Below are 23,955 nucleotides of genomic sequence, written 5' to 3' on the forward strand. Positions count from 1 at the left end.
TGACACTGCAGTTAACTGAGTGAGAGCTGAATGATCAAGTCCACAGACTCTGGAGACCGAATACAGGGTTTGAATCCACTCAGTCTTTGTGACCTTGGGTAAATTTTTCTGAGCCTCTATTTTCTCATCTGAAATATAGGAGTGACTATAGTACCTGCTTCACCGATGATTGCTCTGAGGATTCAATGAGTTAATGCATATAAACCACTAAGAGCAGTGTTTGGCACATAGTAGGCTAATAACTATTCTCTCTTATTGCTTGTTCTAGCCCTCAACAAATACTTTTTAGGCATCTACTACGTTTCAGATACTGTGCAGAATGCTGAATATACAAAAATAAATAAAATACTTTCTGTCAGTGAGATCTCAGACTAGTAGGGGAGGCAGACTAACAGACCATAAAGCGCTTAAACTCAATGTGGAAAGGTCTAAAGGATCCCCTCAAGGGGAACTTAACCAGGCTAGGGGAGTCAGGCAGGCTTACCAATCAATCAGTCCTGGTCCTTTTCTCACAATGCATTCACAATATTGATGCTCAGCATGGGAAGTGGGGGGGAAGCAGGTGTTAGTTGTGGCAGTTCAGCTAAACAGCTGTATGACCCAAAGCCAGTCACCTAACTCCTTTGGCCTTAGCTGCTTCCTTATTTGTAAAATTATAGCGTTGAACAAGTTGTGTGCTGGAGCACTCTTGAACTGGCTAAAGATAGCCTATCATGTGCATCTCTTTCCAGCTAGTGTTTAGTGACCTCATCTTGGTAGCTTAAATTCCGCCATGTTGAGAGTATCTACATGATAGAAATTGGCAAACACTACAATTCAGGCTTCCCCCCACCCCCCGGAGGGATGATTATTAAATACTTATAAGTGTACTCCCAGGTTGAACAAATGAACTCTAAAGTATTTTCCATCTCTAATAATTTTGAACTCTGAGATTGTTTGTCTACAATTACATTTTACTCTGATACCATTGAACTGGCATATATTGCTTTCTCTATCCATATCATCTGCCAGAGCAGGCTGTGTGAGCAATTTTAATATTTATATTGGAAGTGACTTCAGAAATACTTTCATCTTTCATATATTTTCGCCTTGATATATTTATTCCTGTGATGTGCTTGGAACAGGCTTTCAATATAAAATGTCTTTTTACTGTTTGTTTTTTCTTTCTTTTTTTCTGAAATATTGTTGGCCATTTAATCAACTCTGAGTTCCTTACTGAAAGGAACACGTAAAGATGATTCAAAGAGACTGACTAATTCATTCTTTTAAAATGTCATGCACATAGCAGGTGAAACTGAATCATTCATAAAACATTCCTTTATTTCTTTTCACTTGATAGTTAAGATAAGCTCACTGGAAAAACATTTCCTGGGAGTGATTATCTCAATAGCACCTTGGTCATTAAGCTATTGGTATTTAGGAGTATTTCCTTTAAAGAGGACTGCTCTACTAGCAACCAATATCAGCTCAGCCTAACCATAAGACCAGCTACTCAACTCTGTCATCAGTCTACCTCTAGTTTTCTCATGTAGCTAGCTTACATTGATCTTTTCTTGCCCTTCCTCATCTAGAAATACATTTAATTCTCTAAAGATTTACGAGTACTACCCACGCCTATCATCACTACTACCGACACCATCATCGTCCTCATCAACAGAAATCTGCCTCAAAGAATATATGTGTGTTGTATGCAAGTACTGATACTTCATCAAAAAAACACAACAGGTATCATGGAATATGTTTTGTAAGAGAAACTACCTAAACACTGACAAAGTTAACTTTATTTTCGTTAGGAAGTGATTTTCTTAGAAATCATAATATTTTTTGGAGTTCCCGTCACGGCTCAGTGGTTAACGAATCCGACTAGGAACCATGAGGTTGTGGGTTTGCTCCCTGGCCTTGCTCAGTGGGTTAAGGATTCGGCGTTGCCGTGAGCTGTGGTGTAGGTTGCAGACGCGGCTTGGATCCCTCGTTGCTGTGGCTCAGGTGTAGGCTGGCAGCTACAGCTCCGATTCGACCCCTAGCCTGGGAACTTCCATATGCTGTGGGAGTGGCCCTAGAAAGGGTAAAAAGACAAAAAAAAATCATAATATTTTGTAACTATATAGATAGTACTTCACAGTTTATAAGATGCTGCCAATCACATCCTCCCTTCTAGTCTGCATGTTTTCTTAGAAGGTAAGCATTATTCTTGTGTTTTCAGGGAAAACCATCATGGGGAAAACAGGGGAAACACCCATGTTTTCATGACAAAACTGAGATTCAAGGAGGGTAAAACAGTACATAAAATATGATAAACGCAATCTAGTTCTTATGAATGTATTTCAATTTTTTTAAAAAAGTAGGAAGCTTACTTGAACTGTTTCAAGTTATTTGCATTTCCTGGGAGAGATTTTTGTTCTAAAGGCACAATATTTTAGTAAACATCTTTTTTTTTTTTCACTTGGCCAGCTTCCACTATCTTTACTCCTAGCAACTCTTTTGAAAGCCCTCCCCTATCTAATGGGACTGGTCAATCATATGGCCTATCTCCTTACCACAAACAAGGCGCTTACAAACCAGGCTGGCTTCTCCTTTGACCCAGAACTTGGTCAGGGGTGAGCATGTGAATAAAGCAAGGCCAATCAGTCTTTTGGAGTTTAATAAAGACATTAGGAGGGGAACTCTCTCCATCAAAAATCACAAGCAGTAAAGATGATTTAACTTGGGGAGTCTGATGACCATCTTTGCCACTGTGTGGAGAAAGCCTGCTTGAGCATGAAAGTGACCCAAGGAACAGAGGATGTTAGACATGGAGAAAGGCTACAAATGCTGTTTTTGGAGCATATATCCACCGTGTCTTCCACTGATGAGAACCAGTACATTTTTTCTTTCCTCCTTTATTTCTCTTTTTTTTTCATCAGCAGTTTCTGCGATTCTTTCATTTCTCACACCTGAAAAAGTCATGACTAAACAATGTCCACTCGAAGATTCTACAAACTTGTGAATTAAAACACAAAATTAAGTGCATGAGAGAAATTTAATGAAAATATTCAAGTAACTGGAAAAGATGGCTTCTTTATTTACTTGAGTAAATGCTTTAAACATTTCACTTTGCATTTGGAAACATATCTACTAGTTAAAATTTCTGAGGTGCTATACTAGTTTTTTTTTCCCTGCTCTGTAGGAAAAAAAATTCTTCTACAACATTTACTTAACATAATCTTAAGAAAGAAATAATGTATCTAAGTGAAGAGTCAAGACATAAAAACTAGAAAACATTTCAATCCTGCTTTTAGGTATATAAAAGGGATTTATGATGATGGAAAATGGCCGAGGCCCCACATTAAGGAAATTACAGTCATAAAAATAGTCATGGCTAAATCTCTAGGAGGACTTGCCAGAGTGAAATCCTAAGGAAAATTCTTAGCTTTTTCTATATTTATATTATTTCCATTAATTTTAAAAGCAGACCCATAAAAACAAAGTTAAAGAAAGATGATCCCAAACGGAGATTCCTGATGGCATTTAAAATACTGTATTTATAAACACTCACTACTTAGGAAAAGTCATATTATAATCATATAATATTAATCAAATATTTGTGAGCTCCCATTGCATACTATGCCCTCATCTAGATACCGAGAGTTTCTACCCTCAAAAAGTGTGTAATGCAGATGACATGATACTACATACAGAAAACCATAAGGACTCAATCCCAAAACTACTTGAACTGATCAACAAATTCAGCAAAGTATCAGGATATAAGACTAACATTCAGAAATCAGTTGCATTTCTGTATAATAACAATGAAATATTAGAAAAGGAATATAAAAAATACAATACCTTTTAAAATTGCACCCCAAAAAATCAAATACCTGGGAATACAACTGACCAAGGAGGTAAAGGACTTATATGCTGAGAACTATAAAACATTAATCAAGGAAATTAAAGAGGATTGAAAGAAATAGAAAGATATTCCATGCTCATGGGTTGGAAAAATTAATATTGTAAAAATGGCTATACTGCCCAAAGCAATCTACAGATTCAATGCAGTCCCTATCAAATCACCCATGACATTTTTCACAGAACTAGAACAAACAATCCAAACATTTATATGGAACCACAAAAGACCCAGAATTGCCAAAGCAATCCTGAGAAACAAAAACCAAGCAGGAGGCATAACTCTCCCAGACTTCAAGAAATACTACAAAGCCACAGTCATCAAGACAGTGTGGTACTGGTACCAAAACAGACATATAGACCAATATAACAGAATAGAGAACCCCAGAAATAAACCCAGACACCTATGGTCAATTAATCTTTGACAAAGGAGGCAGGAACATAAAATGGGAAAAAGAAAGTCTTTTCAGCAAGTACTTCTGGGAAACCTGGACAGCTGCATGCAAATCAATGAAACTAGAACACACCCTCACACCATGCACAAAAATAAACTCAAAATGGCTTAAAGACTTAAATATAAGACAAGACACCATCAAACTCCTAGAAGAGAACATAGGCAAAACATTTTCTGACATCAACCTTATGAATATTTTCCTCAGGTCAGTCTCCCAAAGCAATAGAAATAAGAGCAAAAATAAACCCATGGGACCTAATCAAACTGAAAAGCTTTTGCACAGCAAAGGAAACAAAAAGAAAACAAAAAGACAACTTACAGAATGGGAGAAAATATTTTCAAATGATGCAACTGACAAGGGCTTAATCTCTAGGGTATACAAGCAACTTATACAACTCAACAGCAAAAAAACCAACAACCCAACTGAAAAATGGGCAAAAGACCTGAATAGACATTTTTCCAAGGAAGATGTACAGATAGCCAACAATCACATGAAAAAATGCTCAATATCACTGATTATTAGAGAAATGCAATCAAAACTACCACAAGATACCACCTCACGCCACTCAGAAAGGCCATCACTAATAAGTCCACAAATAACAAATGCTGGAGGGGGTGTGGAGAAAAGGGAATCCTCCTGCACTGTTGGTGGGAATGTAAGCTGGTACAGCCAATATGGAGATCATTATGGAGATATCTTAGAAATCTATATATAGAACTACCATATGACTCTGCAATCCCACTCTTGGGCATATATCCGGACAAACCTGTACTTAAAAAAGACACATGCATCTGCATGTTCACTGCAGCTCTATTCACAATAGCCAAGACAAGGAAACAACTCAAATGTCCATCGAGAGATGACTGGATTAGGAAGATGTGGTATATATACACAATGGAATACTACTCAGCCATAAAAAAGAACAAAAGAATGCTATTTGCAGCAACATGGATGGAACTAGAGACTCTCATACTGAGTGAAGTAAGTCAGAAAGAGAAAGACAAATACCATACGATATCACTTATAACTGAAATCTAATATAAGGCAAGAATGAACCTTTCCACAGAAAAGAAAATCATGGACTTGGAGATTAGACTTGTAGTTGCCAAGGGGGAGGGGGAGGGAGTGGGATGGTTGGGGAGCTTGGGGTCAATAGATACGAACTATTGCCTTTGGAATGGATTAGAAATGAGATCCTGCTGTGTAGCACTGGGAACTATGTCGAGTCACTTATGATGGAGCATGATAATGTGCGAAAATAGAATGTGTACATGTATGTGTAACTGGGTCACCATGCTGTATAGTAGAAAAAAAATTGTATTGGGGAAATAACTATTAATAATAATAACAAAAAAGTGTATAATCTGTGAATCTGAAGACAGCAAGGTAATGCTAAAAATATAAATTTGTAATCTCAGTTGAAAAGTGATGGATTTATTGGGTTGTTGAGAAAGCAAATTTTAAAAACATGCTTTGCTGAACATTTGAATCTTATGTCTAAATCTTTAACACTTAGTGTTATTATCATCAAAAAAACCTAAGCTGACTTTAGAAAGATAAAACAATACATGTCAAAAAATCCCTTCTAGGAAGTTCCCATGTAGCTCAGTATGTTAAGGATCTGGCATTGCCACAGCTGTGGCGCTGGTTCAATCCCTGACCCGGTAACTTTGACATGCCTTGGGTGTGGCCAAAAAAATAGTCCTTTCTAATGTAGCCAAACGTAACCTTGATAATTATTTCCTATTGTCCTAATGTTCCTAATGTCCCTAGTAAGTCAAAGGGACAGAAGAAATCGTTAGGATTTTTCATCCCACATGACTGCTCTTTTATATGACCGCATTTAAATGATTCAAAATACCCATGAGTCGATCTCATGACTAGTATTTATGGACTAGTTTGCTCGACACCATTGTTCCCAATAACTCATTAAACCTGCAGAAGTGGTAGGGTGTAGCAGGGAAAGTATGGGTTTTGGTGTTATGGCACTTTGATGCAATGTGAATGTGGGCTTTACTATTTACTTTCTGGCCCTGAGTGTCAGCTTCTTCATCTAAATCATGGGGATAATAATGGTACGCATATGTGGGTTTGCCAGGAGGGTTAGAGATAAATTATGAGACAACAGCATTCAGTCATGCTGCACATACTGGCATTTAATAAATGTAGCTACTATGCTTATCATTACAAGTTGCGTTTTAGCCAGTTGCTGCTTGCTCTCATTAAAAATGAGGAATTTGGCACAGTCCACTGGGTGAGCCCACTCCAAATACTTGGTGACTGTTTCATCACCTTAGCCCGCTCATCTATAGTTTAAATAGTGTTATTATTTTCCCACACTTTGGCCATCTTGTGGTTTTCTGCTAAACCTGTTTCAAGTTCCTGAAGTCCTTCTTAAATTGTCCTCCAAGACAAAGACCATGGTAAGGCCCTTCCATATGAAGGAAGAACAACAAATTAGGAACCATTACTTTCTCTCTTTAAAGATGAGCAAACCAATGCCCTCACTGAGGTTTAGCAAATAAAGATATAAATAGGATGCTTAGTGAGATCTGAATTTCATATAAACAATGAATAATTTTTTTAGTATGAGTATGTTCTTTGAATGTATATTATAAGATAACATTATAAGCAAGTGGAGAAAAATAAGGGAATAATCACCCTTCTTACTAATAGAATTCAGATTGAAAAGATTTTGGCCAAACTTATTTATCTTTTGGAGAACAGTATTTTTAAGGTTTCTGTAGCACATACATGTTGCAAGACTGCATGCATTTTGTTGTTGTTTTGATGCGGCCTAAAACATGCTGTTTTCAAAGTGATTATCAGGGTAACCTGTTCCTAACAGGTGGGTTTAAATATCTTATGGAGGCATAACTGTATAAAAGGAAGGAATGGTTCTTTTTTTTTTTTTTAAACTAAAAATCAAGGAAAAGATTTACATGCTTATAGAGAAAAGTTATTGTGTATATGGCAGCCTGTCACTGACATGAAATTTCTGAAACAGAAAAAGTATTCCTAGGTTGATTTGCATACTTTATTTACAATAAAAAATCTTATTAAATTTGTATATAGGTAGCTATAGGAGAAAACAAGTTAAACATGGTATAAAATAATTTTCATGTATTATAATTAATGTTAGGGTTCCTCTAAACACAGACTCTTGATTATTATACAAATGTTGTTTCTTTGAAAGAAACCTAAATAGTGCTCTTATTCAGATTCTTACCTAATATTGTATCCCTTTTTCCAATAGACAATTTAAAAATTGAAAATGACTGACTCATAGCAAAAGAAAAAGCAAACTTGCTTTTTCTGGTTATAACATATGATTGAGATCATTGTCCAAATCTGATATGGTAACAGTAAAGATAAAAAGAATAGAATTCCATTATATTCTCAAGATTATCCCTCATATGGTCATAATCTGTTATTAAATATCTTTGTCTTTTAAAGAAAGGCTAAAAGTATTCAACTTCTGGGAAAGAGGAATAAATGGACATTTGTTTTATCATTGTGCATATTGTAAAATGTCCCATTCAGAAACTACATTGAACTGTCAGAGTCTTGAATGTTGGACAGACTTTCGTCCTATAAATAAGTTGTAGGTCAGATGAAAATGTTTTACTGCCCTTGAAAATGTGAAGAGTGTACTTTCAATGTGCTAAGGAAGTGCTAAGATGCCTGAAATCCTATAAAACTATTTAAAAATAATTTTCATCCTAATGGATAGATGTAATTTTATAGTTCAGATTGCACAGAAGTGTTACCAGATTTTGTCTGATTAATCCAGGAACCTTGAATAACACGAATCCACACATCGCACTTGAGAAATATCTTTCTAAGTACATGTATAAACATAAATTAAAAATAAAAAACCCTAACAACCTTTTCAGTTGCATTCAAATACAGGGTTTGAAAAGGATAAACTGGCTGAATGGTTAGAATGTGAACCACTGAAGGGAAACACGTTGGAGGGGAAGTTGGTATATTACTCACTAATGAATCAGACATTTCCCTCCTTTAGTGTTTGATAATGTCCACAGCATAAGGCACGGTGAATTCCAAATGGGGAGAACTGTGCTCAGGACTGAGTTTCTACAACTCCTCTGGTGCTACCTAAAGCAGAAATCAAATGGCTACAGAGGGAATGCTGGTGACAGGTGGACCCCATTCCTGTCATGGCCACTGTCACAGAAAGGAGAAATCCACATCCAAGGAAAGAGGGACAAAGAGGAGAGAGGCATGAGGATGCCAAAGGCCAGGCTATGACCTGAAATATGGAGTGGTCAAGTGGGGTGGGCATTCCCCTTTAACACCATTTGCACTGAGCTCTTAGGGTATATCTGAATTTTATTTTGCTCGTACCTGAGAACTTTTCTTGGAAATTAATTGGCAAGTAGACTATCTGGCCATGAAATGAACTAGGGACTCTTTTCAAGGTGAATTTCATTAGTATATAACATTTCCTTTTCAGGCAAAGTAGAAAAAACTTTTAGGAATCATAAAAATAATGTGAATGGAAAGAATAACAAAGTTGGCCATATTTTGTATGGATGTGGATTCCTTGGATGGATATAATGCAATTCTAACAGTACTGAGAGAAAAATTAAAAGCATATAAAGATCACTATGTTGAGATCAATACATAATCAGAGAATAAAAGAACCAAAAAAAACTTTCTACAAAAATCTTAAATACTTTTAAAAGAATAAAGTATGTCAAGCAAAGGTATCCTTGTAAAAACAGAACAGTACGGAAAAATAAGTACAGAATCCAATATCCAAAACTCAGTAAACAGTCTGGATTCTTGAAAAATCAATAAACCAAGAGGTTAGTACAACTTAAAAACAACTATCCTCAGGATTGCATTTGTATAACTGATCAATTTACGGAAAAATAATTCAGGGCAGGAGTATGTGTATAGAGTATGCGTGTTTGAGGGAGAGAGAGGAAAAAGAAAGAGAAAAGCAGGTAAGGCATTAAAACAACTTTTTAACTATATAAGTGCTGCCCTCTGGTTGGCATCCCAGCCTCCTGCCCCACTGCCCTCCAGGTTCTTTTCGTCCGATGGTGCACATCTCTGGAGGAATATAGGGAAGAAGAGCTGACTATGGCAGAGAGAGGCAGGGCCAAGGAGTATCTGAATGGAGACATTACTTGCAAGATGAACTGGAGTTGCTCAAGCACAGTGGAGGCAGGGGATAGACACTCTGGACAGAGAGAACAGCCTTGCAGGCACCTTGGGGAGAATGTGCAGGCCTGTTCCGGAAGCAGTAACTGGCACAGAGGTTGTGGGGGGTTGGGCTGGATGTGGAAGAAGCTAGAAGGTTAGGCTGAGCACATCAGAGAAAGTCATATACATCCTGTTGAGGGGTCTGCACTCTATCTGTAGTGAAGAGTCATTGAGAGATTTTAGGCAGGACATGGAATCCAGCATACTTATAGCTATATATTAGACAAGTGTGTTGACAGTGCGGCGAGTAAACTGGAGTAGAAAGGAGTTTGAGGCCAGAGGACAAAACAGAAGGTCACTGCATCTTCCTAGGCAATAGAGGATGAAGACTTATGATAGAGTGGATGAAGATTCTCAGATCTGTATCTTCATCTCTTTATCTCCAGAGTCCAGAAATACACTTCTCAAGCATCAGTTTTGTTATGTCCAATAGCTATCTATTTAAGATTAAATCTGACAAATACTTATTGAAGACCTAGTATGTGCAAGGTCCTTAGGTGGACATGAGTAAAAAAATTAAACATTCCTGCTGTAGTGGAACTTACTTTGTAGCAGGTGGACTCAGACAACAAATTATACATAGGACAGTTAAATTAATCATGTAGTATATTAGAAATGGATGAGTGTTACAGGCAAAAACAAAACAAAACAAAACAAAAGCTAGATTGGGGGATCAAGAGTGCCTAGAGAGAAGGTGGTGGAAAAGGTCTGTAGCTTTAAAAAATCTGAAGGTAAATTTTAAGGAAGGAGTTGAAGGAGGAGAGACTTAGCCATCTAAATATATCTATGTATGGTGTGTCTGGGGCACAGTGAAGGGGCCAGTAAGACTGCATCTTGGTGATCAAGACATGAAATCAGAATAGAAAAAGAATCAGAGCAGGTAGGGCCTAGTAGGCCACTGTGAGACTCGGGCTTTTATTGGAGTGAAATGTGAAGTTGCTGCAGTGTTGAGCAAGGGAATGACTACAGTTGAATGGAATCATCTTGACTGGGTGTGGGAGAAAATTGCTGGTGGCAGGGGCATGGGACAGGGCCAAAATGGAGAAGTGAGACTGTTTGGGGGTTGGGAGTTGGGAGGCTGCTCTCAGAGTCCAAGTGAGTGATGGCAGCAGTCTAGATCAAGAGGAAGGAGTGAGTGATGAGAGGTGGCTGAATTCTGGCTGTATTTTGAAGACAGATGGATTTGGGGATAAGGTATGTGAAAATAAAGGAGTCAAGAATATTCTAAGGATTTCTGACAATAGGCAAGACATGGACGCAACCTAAATGTCCACCAATAGAGGATTAGATAAAGAAGATGTGGTACATATATTCAATGGAGTATTACTTGGTCATAAAAAAGAATGAAACAATGCCATTTGCAGCAATATGGATAGACCTAGAAATTAATACAGTAAGTGAAGTAAGTCAGACAGAGAAAGACAAATATCATATGAGGTCACTAATATGTGGAATCTAACAAAAATTGATGAAAAAGAACTTACAAAGCAGAAATAAACTCAAAGATTTTGAAACCAAGTTTATGGTTCCCAAAGAGGAAATGGGCAAGAGGGATAAACTAAGGAGTTGGGATTGACATATACACACTATTAAACATAAAATAGGTAACAAGGACCTACTGTATAACAAGGGTAACCTACTCATGGGTGGAGCATATCTGGCAGGGGTGTATGAAGATCATGAGTTTAGTTTTCATGGTTAAAATATTTTTAGGCATCCAAACAGAGATGCTGAGTTTGCAGCTGATCTTTGAGTCCTGGAGTTAAGGAGAAAGGTCTAGACTTGAGACTTAAATTGGAAGTTATCTGTATATCACTGGTATGAAAAGCCATGAGACTGAATGGGACCACCAAGGAAAGGAGCATAGGGCATGAAAAGAGAAGAACTGTGTGCTGGGGCACACCAATGCCAACAGGCTGGGGGAGAAGAGGGTGACTAAGAAGGAGCAGTCGGATACATCTTCTGATACCTCCATCTACTGCCATGAAACTTGCTCTTCCATTCTAAATTCTGTCTCAGTGCCTGATGTTTCCCACATTCCCAGTTCATCATCCTTGAGTCCTGCCCACAGGTGTTTTAAATATGTCCACCTGTGTCCATGCTTACTTCCACCTATAGTTCAGGGCAGTATCACTTATTGCCTGGATTTCTACACCAGCTTCCTATCTGGTCTTCCATTTCCACTCTCATCCCTGATCGGCAATTCCCCAATGTAACAGAGATATTTTTCTAAAAAGACAATCTGATTATGTCATTTATATGTTTAAAAACAATTTAACTCCTTAGCACAGCTTAAAATCCAGCACTGCCACTTGCCATAATCTCCCTAGAAACCTAGGCCTAGCTACCCTGTCCTCTGAGTTCTTAAAGCAAGCCATACACTCTCCCACTCTGGGTTTCAGAATGTAGATCTCTTTATGGAACACTCCCAATCTCCCTCACCTTCACCTGGTTAACTCTTACTCTCTCTTCAAGTTCATTTAGGAAACACTTCATCTTAGGAAGCCTTCTCCAATGCCTCTCTTGCTCTCAAGAAAGGGATTAGGAACTCTCTCCTATACTCATACACCAAACCTATGTTCCCCTTATCTAGACTTTATAACATCGTGATACAACTTACTTATTCATAACTCCCACTAGACTGTAAGCTCTATTTTAGCCCCTGGCATAGAGCCATTACACGGCATTTGGTAAGGATTTGTTGAAGAATAAATAATGGAATAAATTAAAATGTGAAAGGTTCTGAACAAAAACTCTGGCAGTATGGATATACTAGAAACAAAAGACTAGATTAGAAATTTATGTGACAATGATTCAACATGGATTTTGACCACAGGGAAGACTAAGAGTCAAGGATGGCTAAAAAATGTCTATCTTGGGTGTCACAAACAAAGTTAAGGAAAAGTAAGCAGAGAAGAGTTCCGGGGCAAAAATAAGAGTTTAGATAGTAACTTTGAGGTGCCTGTTGGTTATTTAAGTGGCAATGTCTTTAAGGTAGCTAGCAACATGGGGACAGTGGTCTAGAGAAAAGAGGGGATCAGAGGTAGCAATGTGTTAGTCCATAAGTGTATCTGAAGTCATGCAGGTGAGTGAGAGCACCCACAGGCCTATTTAGTAAGAGGAAAGGAGGGATTTAGATGGAGCCCTAATGAAGACCAGAATCTAAAGGCCAAAGGAAAGGTCTGAGTATTATTTCAGAAGCTGAAGGGAAATTTTCAAGAAAAGGAAACAAGATGTATGGTGTCAAATCTCGAAGAGGGGTCAAGTGGATAACAAAACCGTCCATCAAATTTGGCAATGAGGTTTCCAGTGGTTAGAGTGAGGATATTTCTTGGGAATGGTGGACAGACTGCTTGAGTTGAATGAGCTAAAGAATAAATAACAGTAAAAAATATGAATTAGAAATTTTTAAGATTTCATTATTTAAAAGGTAAGGCAGAAATAGGAGTGAATACTTAAGGTAAGTGTATATTAAGGATCTATCAGGGTATGTAACATGTATGTTTTCTTTCTAGAAGCAGCAGCAAGTTGAGTGAGGGCTGACTGTAAAAAGGTGACGAAGATTTTAAAGATGAGAGGGGTTGGTAGAGAACGATGGAGCAAGATGCTCAAAGATGTGGGGAAGAATGGGATCAAGATCGTAAGTTGAAAAGATCATTTCATCATTTGACACAGAAGCAAGGAGGTAATAATGGGTAACATGGAAATCATTTAGGCTTCTGTTACTCTCTTAAACTATGAGAGAAGATATTACACTAAGAAAGGCAGCGAAAAAAGAGTTAAGAGTTTGAGAGAATACTGAAAGTTTGTAATCATTGCGGTGGGAATGGGTAAAAATGAGATGAGACAAATAGATTTGAAATAGGTGCTTCTCATCTGTATTAGCCAAAATGGAAAATGACAAAAGCAAGAATAAAAGTTCACCTGAGGAAATACTTATCCTAATGCACAATGCTCATTCTCATTGAGTATCTAAACAGTGAGCAAGGCAGATTTGGGAATTAAATGGTCCCATAATCATAACCTTGGTAGTGAATTCCTTGTAATGTTTATATAATTCATCAGATCTATGAAGCTTTATTAAGAAGAAATGCCAGCATTTGATTATTTTTATTTCAAAACCAATATTATTGAAATCTGTAAGGCATAACTTCAGGGAAAAGAAAAACATATTGAAACAGATACTTTGTTCTATTTGCAATAAAATCAACAGTCTAAAGATGTAAAAGAAATGAATCAGATATAATGATTATCTAACTGAAAATTAAAACTCATTTAGGAATTGTGAGGGAGCCTTTTTCCTAAATACCAGTCTTGTTATTCATTCAGAATCTTTAATAACATTTGCAAAGCAATTAATCAAGTTATGACATAGATTCAAGAGCTGTCGCCTTTCATTGTCATTAATGAAACTGTCTGGGGTTTTATCTGCACTTTCCTGGTGATTTAAAGAACAATTTTTTGTAAGCTATTTGAAGACCAGAAAAATGTTTAAAATCAATGGACCTTGACATACAGGTTTCAATGAACAATCCAATTGTGTGTTAGTGAGACCGAAATACAATTTGGAGGTATTTTAATTTTGACATAACACAAAGTGAATTTTTAAAAGTCCAAAATGCATATTCATTTCTAAGGAGAAAGCCTGACCACAAGCTCACTTGGGACAGTGTAGCCTTTGGTAGGAGCTGGAGGGATTCTGCCTGAATGTGAGTCCAGAGTTAGATGACAGCTGTTCACCTAAGACTCCCAGAGGAGCAAAAAGACAGGAAGTGAAGGCAGGCCCTGATATAAGCTTTCCTCAACTCTTTAGACCACTGCCTGTGTTAACGTTTAGAACATGAGAAGTACAATTCTTACGCACATTCCAGCATGAACTCTGTATAATCAAGGCCCTAAGAAATGGTCTCAAGACAATATCTGCAAAAAAGCTAATATACATCCACAGAAGATGATAGCCAAATGGATGGTTTTAAGGGCCATAACTTTAGTCCCAACAGTAACAAATGAATAATAATGCCTTGATATGCTAGCAAATTTCAGTCATAAAAATGGTATAAAACATTTATAAGGTTTATTTTTAATACTCCGATTTCTTCTGAGAACACAGAATTTCATTTACAGTGTTTCTGAGTTGCTAAAAGAGTGCGTAGATGTGCCTCTGACGTTCAGAATAAAAATTCTTTCTGTTCTGCTACATATTCCTGCTGCTATTACTGGTAGCTAAGGGTAGGATAGACTAAGAGGCCTGATTTAGGAATGGATAGATGACATTCTAGTTTCTCTCAGAATCAAACTCCATGTGACGGATTTGGAAGAAGTTGAGACTTTGCTTATCATGTTCCTACCACTTTCTTGTGAGCTCCCCTTGATTCCTTGCTCAGTTTTGACCAGCCTTTTTCCTACTTGGAAGGTGGAGGCCTGATTCCTAATGGGAAACTCTCTTCATGACTTGCAATGAACTGAAATCCATGACCTGCAGTGAATCCACCCACCTCTCCCCTCCTTTAACCTCACTGACCAGATGCCCTGGTAAAACCTGCAGGGTCCTCTCCTTCGTTATCTATTTCCAATTCCTGCAGCATGAGAGTTGTCACAAAAAATGTCCTAAACTAAATCTCATTTTTTTCCCAAAATGTACAAATACAGAGTCATTTGACTGTTCACTTATCAACCTATGAGGCTTTTTAAGTGGAGTTAAAAAATCATCTAAATGTGAATGTGTACAAATGCATGGATATATAATTATTACTGATGGTTTGGTCAACCGTTGAAATAGAAATTAAGCATGTCGAAACTAAATAAGGGAATTACTCCTCATACAGTTTTAGCTACAATTAAATTTCAAAACAAATTTTAATTATAATATATTTACATATTCAGCAAATCTTCAGCACTTTAGAGAATCTCCATTTCATGACCGTAATATGACCACAATTTTCCTTTCTGTCCCCGCCAAGATATAAGAAGTTGACAAAGTCTGGCATCCTAATGTCAACAGAATCAGGAAACGTTTTCTAGGGACAAAATGTGATGAGATATTATAAATTCACAACATGATATCGAGAGAATGTCAATGATTATGCTTTACTACTAATGCCTTCTAAATACTACTTGCTGTTAGAGGGAAGGAGTTGCTGTTTCCATAGCTGTTAGTACCTTTAAACTAATCATGTGCCTTTCAACTGCACTTACAGCTACATATTTATTCCAAGTCTATATGGAAAGTCTAGTTACCAGAAAATATACACTCACAAACAGGAAATCTAACTGCAGTAAGAAGGTGTTTTTTCCTTCACACAATAGAGTTCAAAGATGTGTCATCTATGTATGCAATCTGGAGCAAAATCCAACACCACTCTTATTGTTGAGTACTCTTCTCTCCCCTCCCATATTATAGCAACTTATGATTATAGCACTACATTTTCCAAGCCTGTTTGAACTTGCTGCTCTTGCTTATAGATACAAACAACCTGCCCTTTTCTGTGCAAAGCTTTCAATCAGTAAGCATGTCAGGGTGGGTGGAAGGATGGCAGGAATAGCAAAAGGGAAAAAAAAATCAATTTTCAAAAAGCATCTGGTAACAACTGAATATTTAATCAAATTAGCCTAGAAATTCCTTCTTATATTTAGGACTCTTTGCAAGGCTGTTGCTTCATGGCACAGAATGAATTTCAATAAGTGTCATATATTTAGTTATATGGCTTATTTTAAAAATTTGTTGAACCTGGTCACTGACTCAGAATAGACATTATTCTAAGATGTGACAGATGGATATTGATACTGCATAAAAAGATTGACATTAGGTGGAAGGTTCTGGGCAAAGGAAAAATTCATTCATGTAACATTTAACAAAATATTCCTGAGTACCTACTATGTGCCAGGATAAAATGATACACATTTGGACTTAGTATTAGAATAGAAAGAGAAATTGTTCCAAAATAATTTCCTTGGGGTTAGTAAGGATTACAATGAAATACCAATAGTAAGCAAGGTCTTTAGAAGTACTTACATTTCTCACATTGCACCAGAAAAATGCATTAGTACTCATTCAAACATCCACTATGTCATGGTTGCAGGATTTTAGACCCAACTCAGATTTTTGAAGATGCTGTTTACTGACCCTTAGCAAAAACCAACTTCCTATTTTTCTGGAACAAAAGGGGCCTTACATGATTTCAAAGATTTCTTAGACATCAAAGAGCTCAGAGAGACATACAGTTTATGGGTAATGATTTAGGATTTAGTGAATCAAAAACACATGGATTAAGTTTCCTTTAAGAGACCCTAGGTTTAAATTTTAAGAGCTAAAATGTTGGTCTAAACACACATTAGTCCCAAGAAAAGCCAAAAGTTATTTTTAAAGATAGAGTTGTCTGATGGACCTAAAACTTGGCTTGGTTTTACTTTCCCACATGATTAGGCCTCAAAGGAGGCAACCTGCCTTCTGCTAAACAAATTTACTCCACCTCTCTCTGATTTGTGAAGACTACATTATTTCAAAGGTCTCTAGCTTTGAATGCTCTTCTTAATATTTTCCGTAAACTATTTAAAACCAGAAATATCTCATGGTCTTACTGAAAAACTGGAGTACATTTTAATTCCTCTAAGTCAATTCGTTTTTAATAGACAACTTTAAAATTGGACTCAAGTTTCTAGGTGCTCAGATTTCCAACTATCAGGGAACAAGAGATCATTTCAAAACAGGAAAAGGCCACTGATCTTAATATGTGCCTTGTTTCATGATATATTATTATATTTGCATTTAAAATAGTAGGAAGAAATACAGTACATAATCTTCCGTTCTAACACAATGGCCTTCCTGAAGGCCGCTAGTCTAGGCATTTCACTGAGTTTTTAGGATTAAAGGAAACAAGTTAGTGCACAACCTGTAAGTTTTTATTCCTTTGGAAAAATAGATTGCAACACTGATCTGATGGCTTTTAAAGGGCACTCGAAACCAGTGCAGCACACGTTTTGAATTTCAGTGGTAAAGGAAAAACAACTGGTGAAGTAAGGCAGATCTTAAAAAAACAAAACAAAGAACCAGTATTCCAAACAGAGAGTGTATTTTGAATGAGAACTTGGAAATGAAATATGAAATCTACGTATAAAGTTATGATGAATTTAGATTTCAGAAAATTACTGCTGAAGTTTAAGAATGAAATAACTAGATTACTCCTTACTTTAGAAATAAACATAGTTTGATACAAAGTATGTGGGCTGATGAGTTTAGGAAAACAAGTATGTGCCAACAGATGATGAATTAGAAAATATCTTTTTGGTTTTTTTTAATTGCTAACTTAATTTTCCGGAGAGGAAAAAAGTCTGAGAATTCTAGATGACAAAATACTTTGCAGAAGCAGTCCTGGGCTCTTTGGCCATGCATGCTGCTGAATTAAACAGCACTTGAGGGTGACTCAGGAGACTACTTGGCAGGTATAGTTGTGACCAAGATTGCAAATGGGACCACCACAGCCAAATCTAGTTTGTAGGCATTTTGTCTCTCTAGCTTGCACAGTTTTAAAGATGCCGAGTCAACATTTTAAAATAAATAGATTTCTAGCTTCTGAAAGTGTGAAAGATACCACCACATGGGCCGACACCACTCACTGAATTTCAAAGCAACTCTGATGAGTGCCAAGTGGCTACTCTTCCTCTCCTTTTTTTCTGGGCAGGTTGTCAGTCCCTAGTGAAAGGGTTAGCTTTACTCATTTAGGTTACCTGTTTGCAAATATTTACTCAGGATATAAAGAGGGAAAAGGGGGAAGGAAGAAAAGAGGAAGAAAATTCAGCACAGTGGTTTAACACTGGAAAGAGAAAAGGAAAGAGAGAGAGAGAAAAGATAAGAAGAAATATACAGGAGACAGAAGCTGTAAAACAACAGCAATTCCTTCCTTTGCTGTCTCCAAATTGATATTATGAAAGAGATCTGTGACAAAAACTATAGGTATTACTCTCAACAAATTCCACTGGGCTAGGCTCAGAGTGTAGAAAATAAGGAAAACTGTCCCAATGGCGCAATATCCCTGATCAAGTATGGGACCAGGTGAATGCAAGGAAATAACATGATTCTCCTCTTCAGCTGCCCTCAAACCAAGGGATGTGGTACATCCCTTCATTCTCACCTTTGAGACTGTAACAGACTATGGCAGGCACTGTCCAGGTACTTTCCAGAAAAAATCAGGGACTCCACGTACAGCCGTGCAGCCTATGCATTGCACAATTCCAGTGAAAAAAAGAAATGAGAATGACATTGCCAAGGAATGCAAAGGAGAAGCCCTGTTCCAGATAGCCACATGTCTTATTCTTCTACCTCCTTCAGGTTCTAGATCAAAGGCCACCACTTAAGTGAGAACTTCTCTTACCCCACTGCCAATTTTTTTCAGTCACCACCCCAATTCCTCTTATCCTTGACAGTCCCTACTCCCCTCTCAACTTTATGCTTCCTTATACGCTCAGAACCACTTCACATACATTTTATTTACATATTTTATTTACTGTTTTCCTTCTTCAATATGGAATAGAGCATCATGAGGCTGGAGACTTTTTGTCTGTTTTATTTTCTGCTGCATTGACAGTCTATAATTATGTCTGGTAGGTACACAACAAATTATCCTGAATGCCTAAATCCTCAATCACATTCTTAAGAGTACAGAAATCTGGCTTTCACTAGAACCTGTGATTCTCTGACCACATTTAATAACTGATCGGACCAGATTTCATAATATTCCTTTGTTATGTTAGAAGAAATACTTTTCAAATCCTATGGACCATAATATAATCTATACGGCTCTTAAACTCTTATATAATTTCTATTTGTCCTAAAGCTACATAATTTATTATGTAAATTTAAAACAACAGGAGTAACCTGCATAAACATACTTGCACAAATTTATACAATCACAGAGGAAATACGTATACCTGGGTATGCAATTAACCAGTTCATTGTTTTTTTTCTTATTTTCACTGTGCTCACACCTCCTGTTACAAATACCACACATGTGACTTTTCTCTCAATTACATTTTACAGCTTATAAAAACACTGTCTTCATTTTGTCCCTTGAAAAGCAAAGCAGTCAGATTTTACTGGATGTTTTTATTGAAGCAAATCCCAAGGGGAACATACTAAACTATTAAACACAGCTGAAGAGATATCTGAGAATGGGTTTTCTGATAGAAGGGTAGATTACAAAATTACTCACAGCTCTTAATCTGATAATAGGAGAATGCCCCACACATATGAATGGAGCTTTTTCTTCAGATACTTTACTAAAAAAGAGAAAGAAAAAAAAGTGGAGAAAGAGAAGGTGAGAAAAACTCCTGAGACTAGAAATGTTATAGTCATTATTTATTACTAACCTAAAGATTGCAGCCTATGCCTCATTGAAAAATGCTTCAGTTAACCTTCCTTGACCGCTGGGCAGAGGCTGCGTGCTGCTGTCGAGATAGCATGGGGGCTAGGCTCACGCACAGTTTCCCTGTCTATAGCATTGGGAAGTTCAGATACTGACATCAGCCTTGCCTATTTTGTAAGATTGTTATAGTATCAGAAAGATGATATACTCAGAAGCTGCTTGAAAATTTTAAGACTTAAGTTCCAATCTTTTGATTAAAAAAATTTCTATTATTTAATAGCAAGTGGGCTAATTTCTAATGTTGTTACTCTCATGAGATGCCCCCCTTAAAAATCAGGGAACTTGATTCCATTTTGCATGTGATTTATTTATCCAAATATCTAATTCTTCAAGGGCAGATATTTCATTTCTTCTTTTTAAAATGTTCCTCTAGTACCAAACACATATGATGTTTAACCTACAGTTCTTAGCTATTTTTGCTGAAAGAAATGTGGGCTTGGCAGCAACTCTGTTAAGAACAGAGAATCAAAGTGATTCTAAATTGACATTAGTCAGTATTCTATCATTTATTACTAAGAGGTGACTATTTATTTGCACTGAGCAAAGCCCATGAAGAAACTCTGCCCTGAGGGCTCAGTATCAAAGATACTAGTTTCAACATAACCAGCCAAGTAAAGGAGGTTAACTCCTTGGCACTTAAGTTTCTGCATATTTTCTCCCTTTAAGGTGGAACAATTAGGAAATTTGGTATCCCATGAACAAACACAGCAGCCTAAGAAAAATATTGGGGATGATGGGTAAAGCAACACATAGATGATTCTGGTGAGCCTAAGAAGAAGAAACCATGAAATTTGAGAAACGAGGCACAGAAGGTCTTGGAATCAGCTCTGACCGAACCAAGGGAAAGGGTCGAAGAGGAAGGTGGCAGAGAGATGGGAGGCGCTCTGAATGTGTAGGGAACTGTGTACTCATCATGGGTGTGTCACCATAAGCATTGGTGCAGCCACTTAGAGAAAAGTGTGTGTCCTGAGAGAATGTTATTAGACCTTTTGAATTATGCACTTTGTTTTAAAATGACCACATTGGAGAAAAAGTTTATTTGAAGCTATTATATAAATGTGCAAAAGGAAAATTAGACTAATGCTGTTTCGGACTGTTTAAACTAACAACTATGGAAATTGATTTTTTAAATGTATTTCTTTGTCTAACTCTCCTTAAAACAAATTTTAAAGAATTTCAAGATTACAGTGGGTCATATGCTTACTATAGTCTTAAAAGGAATTTATAAGGGTATTTCTCCTGCTTAGAAAAGTGTTATTTTTCTTTTATTGTAGATTTAAAAGTCTTGAAAATACTAGTTATGAACTTTCCTATTGAGGGGCTGTGGTTAATCTCATACATCTATATCATTCAGGTAAATCTCATCCACTAATTCTGACGGCGCGGAGGGTACATCAAATGCAAACCTCTATTGTGATGTATCAAGAACAAAGCAATCTTTGAAAAAGCAGTAGTCAGCACATCATCTTCTATATGCCATACATTCCATCATGTTAAAATCTAAATATATTTAGGGTAATAACTATATGCTCATGCATTGCACATTAAGTCTAAGACATGAACAGAATTTTTAAATCACCAGTAAATTTTATAGGCAATCAGCTACATTTTTAGTCTTCGAAAATTGTGAAAATTGATGTAAATTTTACTTGTATTATTCAGCAGTTCGAAAAGAATGAACACTGGACACACCACAGGCTTGCAGTCTGACTGGAACCAAAGCACCTCACTTTCTGTTCCATTATGGAAGTAGTTAAAACAACGCCCAATAAGCTTAGAAGCTAGAAAGAAAAGCTATATACCTGTAAATAACCCAAGCACTACTTACAGTTTACATAAAAGCACAATTTATGTCCCAGAGGCACAGAGAAACACGATGTACATCATTTCAGATCATCTTCATGCAGAAAAAATTCATTAGTCAGCTATAATAATTTAGCTATAAAGGAAAATAATGTTTTTTTCTGAATCCATTTGCATGGCAATGTGCATGTGTCTGGCTGATGGAAATGACAGAATAAACCTCCACCCAACTCTACAAAATGTGAACAGTGTTCTTAAAATTCAGGAGAGGGTCCAAATAGTCTACATGCTCTCCAACGTCAGTCAGTTTTACAATCGTCTCATTTCATCAACCATCTTAACTTGGCAATTAAAGTATCCAGATTATTTTACCTAAGAAAGTTGACAATATTTCATTCTGCCCAGGGCTCCTTTGAACATAAAAACTATGATAAGGTAAAACACACTGGGCAACTATTCATGCATGAGCCACAGGAACTCTCTCCAACTGCCAAATTAGTAAATGGCTCTTTTAAAACATAAAAGGTATGAAATGGGAAACCGTACTTAGAAGTAAATTCTGTATTGGCAACAATCTGTGAAAAATACTTTCGTTGGTGCTTTAATTATTGGGTCAGTACCAGCATTAGCCAGACTGCCCGACCTCTGGTTATAATCTATTTCACCTAATAAGATAGATGTCCACAGAGCTCCAGCAAAGAGATAAGATTGAAAATGATGGATCACAACAAGCCCTGTGTATTTGCCAGAAATGAAGAATTCAGATCCTCACAGAGACACCTGCCCCTTGGACGGGGCCCCACGTAATACGAGTAAAGAAAGGTTGGGAACAAGGAAACGGCTCGGCTCGAACCTTTTGACTGCCGCATCACCCTGGGACAGAGTGACCATATCCCTTTTGTAAAGGCTGAGTCAGATCACAGCCTTGAAACTTGCCCGGCCGTAACCATCATACATCATCTCCCCAGCGCCCCTCTCTCTCGAGTCACACAGGTGGCTGTCACAAGCACCCCCCCCCACCCCCGCCCAGAACGAAAAGCCCCGTTCTAGTTCCGTCCTCACCCTTGGGCCACGTTCCTTCAGTTTCTGAAGCCCCTGAACTCTTGCCCACCCACCCCGCCCCCAGTCTTGCCCTCTGAAACAGCAGTCAGGTCTCTCAGGGGAACAAAGAGCAGAAGCGCCGGGGCGAGGGGTGGGGTGTGGGATCCGAAGGGGGCTGTAGTTTTTTACCTTGCGGTGCCCAGGAATCTGCCGCGGAGAAGTCAACAGCACAGGGACCACCCGCGCTCCTTTCTGCCCCGCCTCCTCGCAGCAAGTCAGCTGTCGCCCCGCATCTGGCTCGCGCCCTCCGCTGGGTTCCGCATCTGGTCACAAAGCGCTCGGGGAGCCACGGGCGGCGAGAGCCTCCGGGTCACCTGAGGCCGAGCCCAGCCGAGCGTCCCGTCTGCCGGCCGGCCGTGCTCCCTCCACCCCTTCCCACCCGCGCGCTGCCCGGCCCGTGACTCAGCCGGGCATCGGCGCGCGCGGCCCGCGGCGGTCCGGGCGCGTCCGGGCGGGAGGCACGCCAGGCGACCCGACTCGGGGCAGTCGCCCGCCAGCTCCTGCACGTGTCGGTCTGTCTCGCGCGCTGTGCGTCCACCTCGTCCACCGGTCCAAAGACCGCTGAGGTGGGGACGGGCACCACCCAGAGGGGGAAATCGGCCCCCGCCCTTCCTGCCGCCCGCGCGCCGCGCCGGGCCCCGCAGGGGTCGTGTTTCCTCCTGCCCCTCCCCCGCCCACGACAAGGTGAAACTTTCTAGGTGGAGAAGTTTTCTCGCCCCGGCCGCGCGCACTCTCCCCCCGCCCCCCAGCTCCAGCAGTTTCAAGTTAGCGCCGCGGGAGATGAGCGGAACCGAGTCTCCCCCTCCTGGTGCCCCCGCGGCGAGCGGCCCGGGCGCTCCGAGAGGCTGAGCGCGCACACGGCGCGTACGCGGCGCGCACCTCCGCGCCCTCCCGTGCGAAAAGCGCCAGGTTCTGCTCTGAGGAGCTTCTCCCGCGTCTCCATTAGCGGCTGGATGCTGACCTGGAGACACGGAGATTTGGGCACCACAGACAAGGAATTCATTGTCAGAGACGGAGGTAGGAGTGGATGGACGAACTGTCCCAATGATTTCATTATGCAG

General features: G+C 38.7%; 1 protein-coding gene across 1 annotated transcript in view; it reads right to left on the bottom strand.

The window, feature by feature from the left end:
• MET (MET proto-oncogene, receptor tyrosine kinase) overlaps positions 1-23,405 on the bottom strand; it is a 115,727-nt gene extending 92,322 nt beyond the window's left edge. The window contains exon 1 of the mRNA XM_047763212.1: positions 23,024-23,405. The gene's annotated coding sequence lies outside the window, so the exon portion shown is untranslated. The remainder of the gene's footprint in view (positions 1-23,023) is intronic.
• Between the last annotated feature and the right edge of the window lie 550 nt (positions 23,406-23,955).

This window comes from Phacochoerus africanus, chromosome 16 (assembly GCF_016906955.1).
Source record: "Phacochoerus africanus isolate WHEZ1 chromosome 16, ROS_Pafr_v1, whole genome shotgun sequence".
Taxonomy (NCBI): domain Eukaryota; kingdom Metazoa; phylum Chordata; class Mammalia; order Artiodactyla; family Suidae; genus Phacochoerus; species Phacochoerus africanus.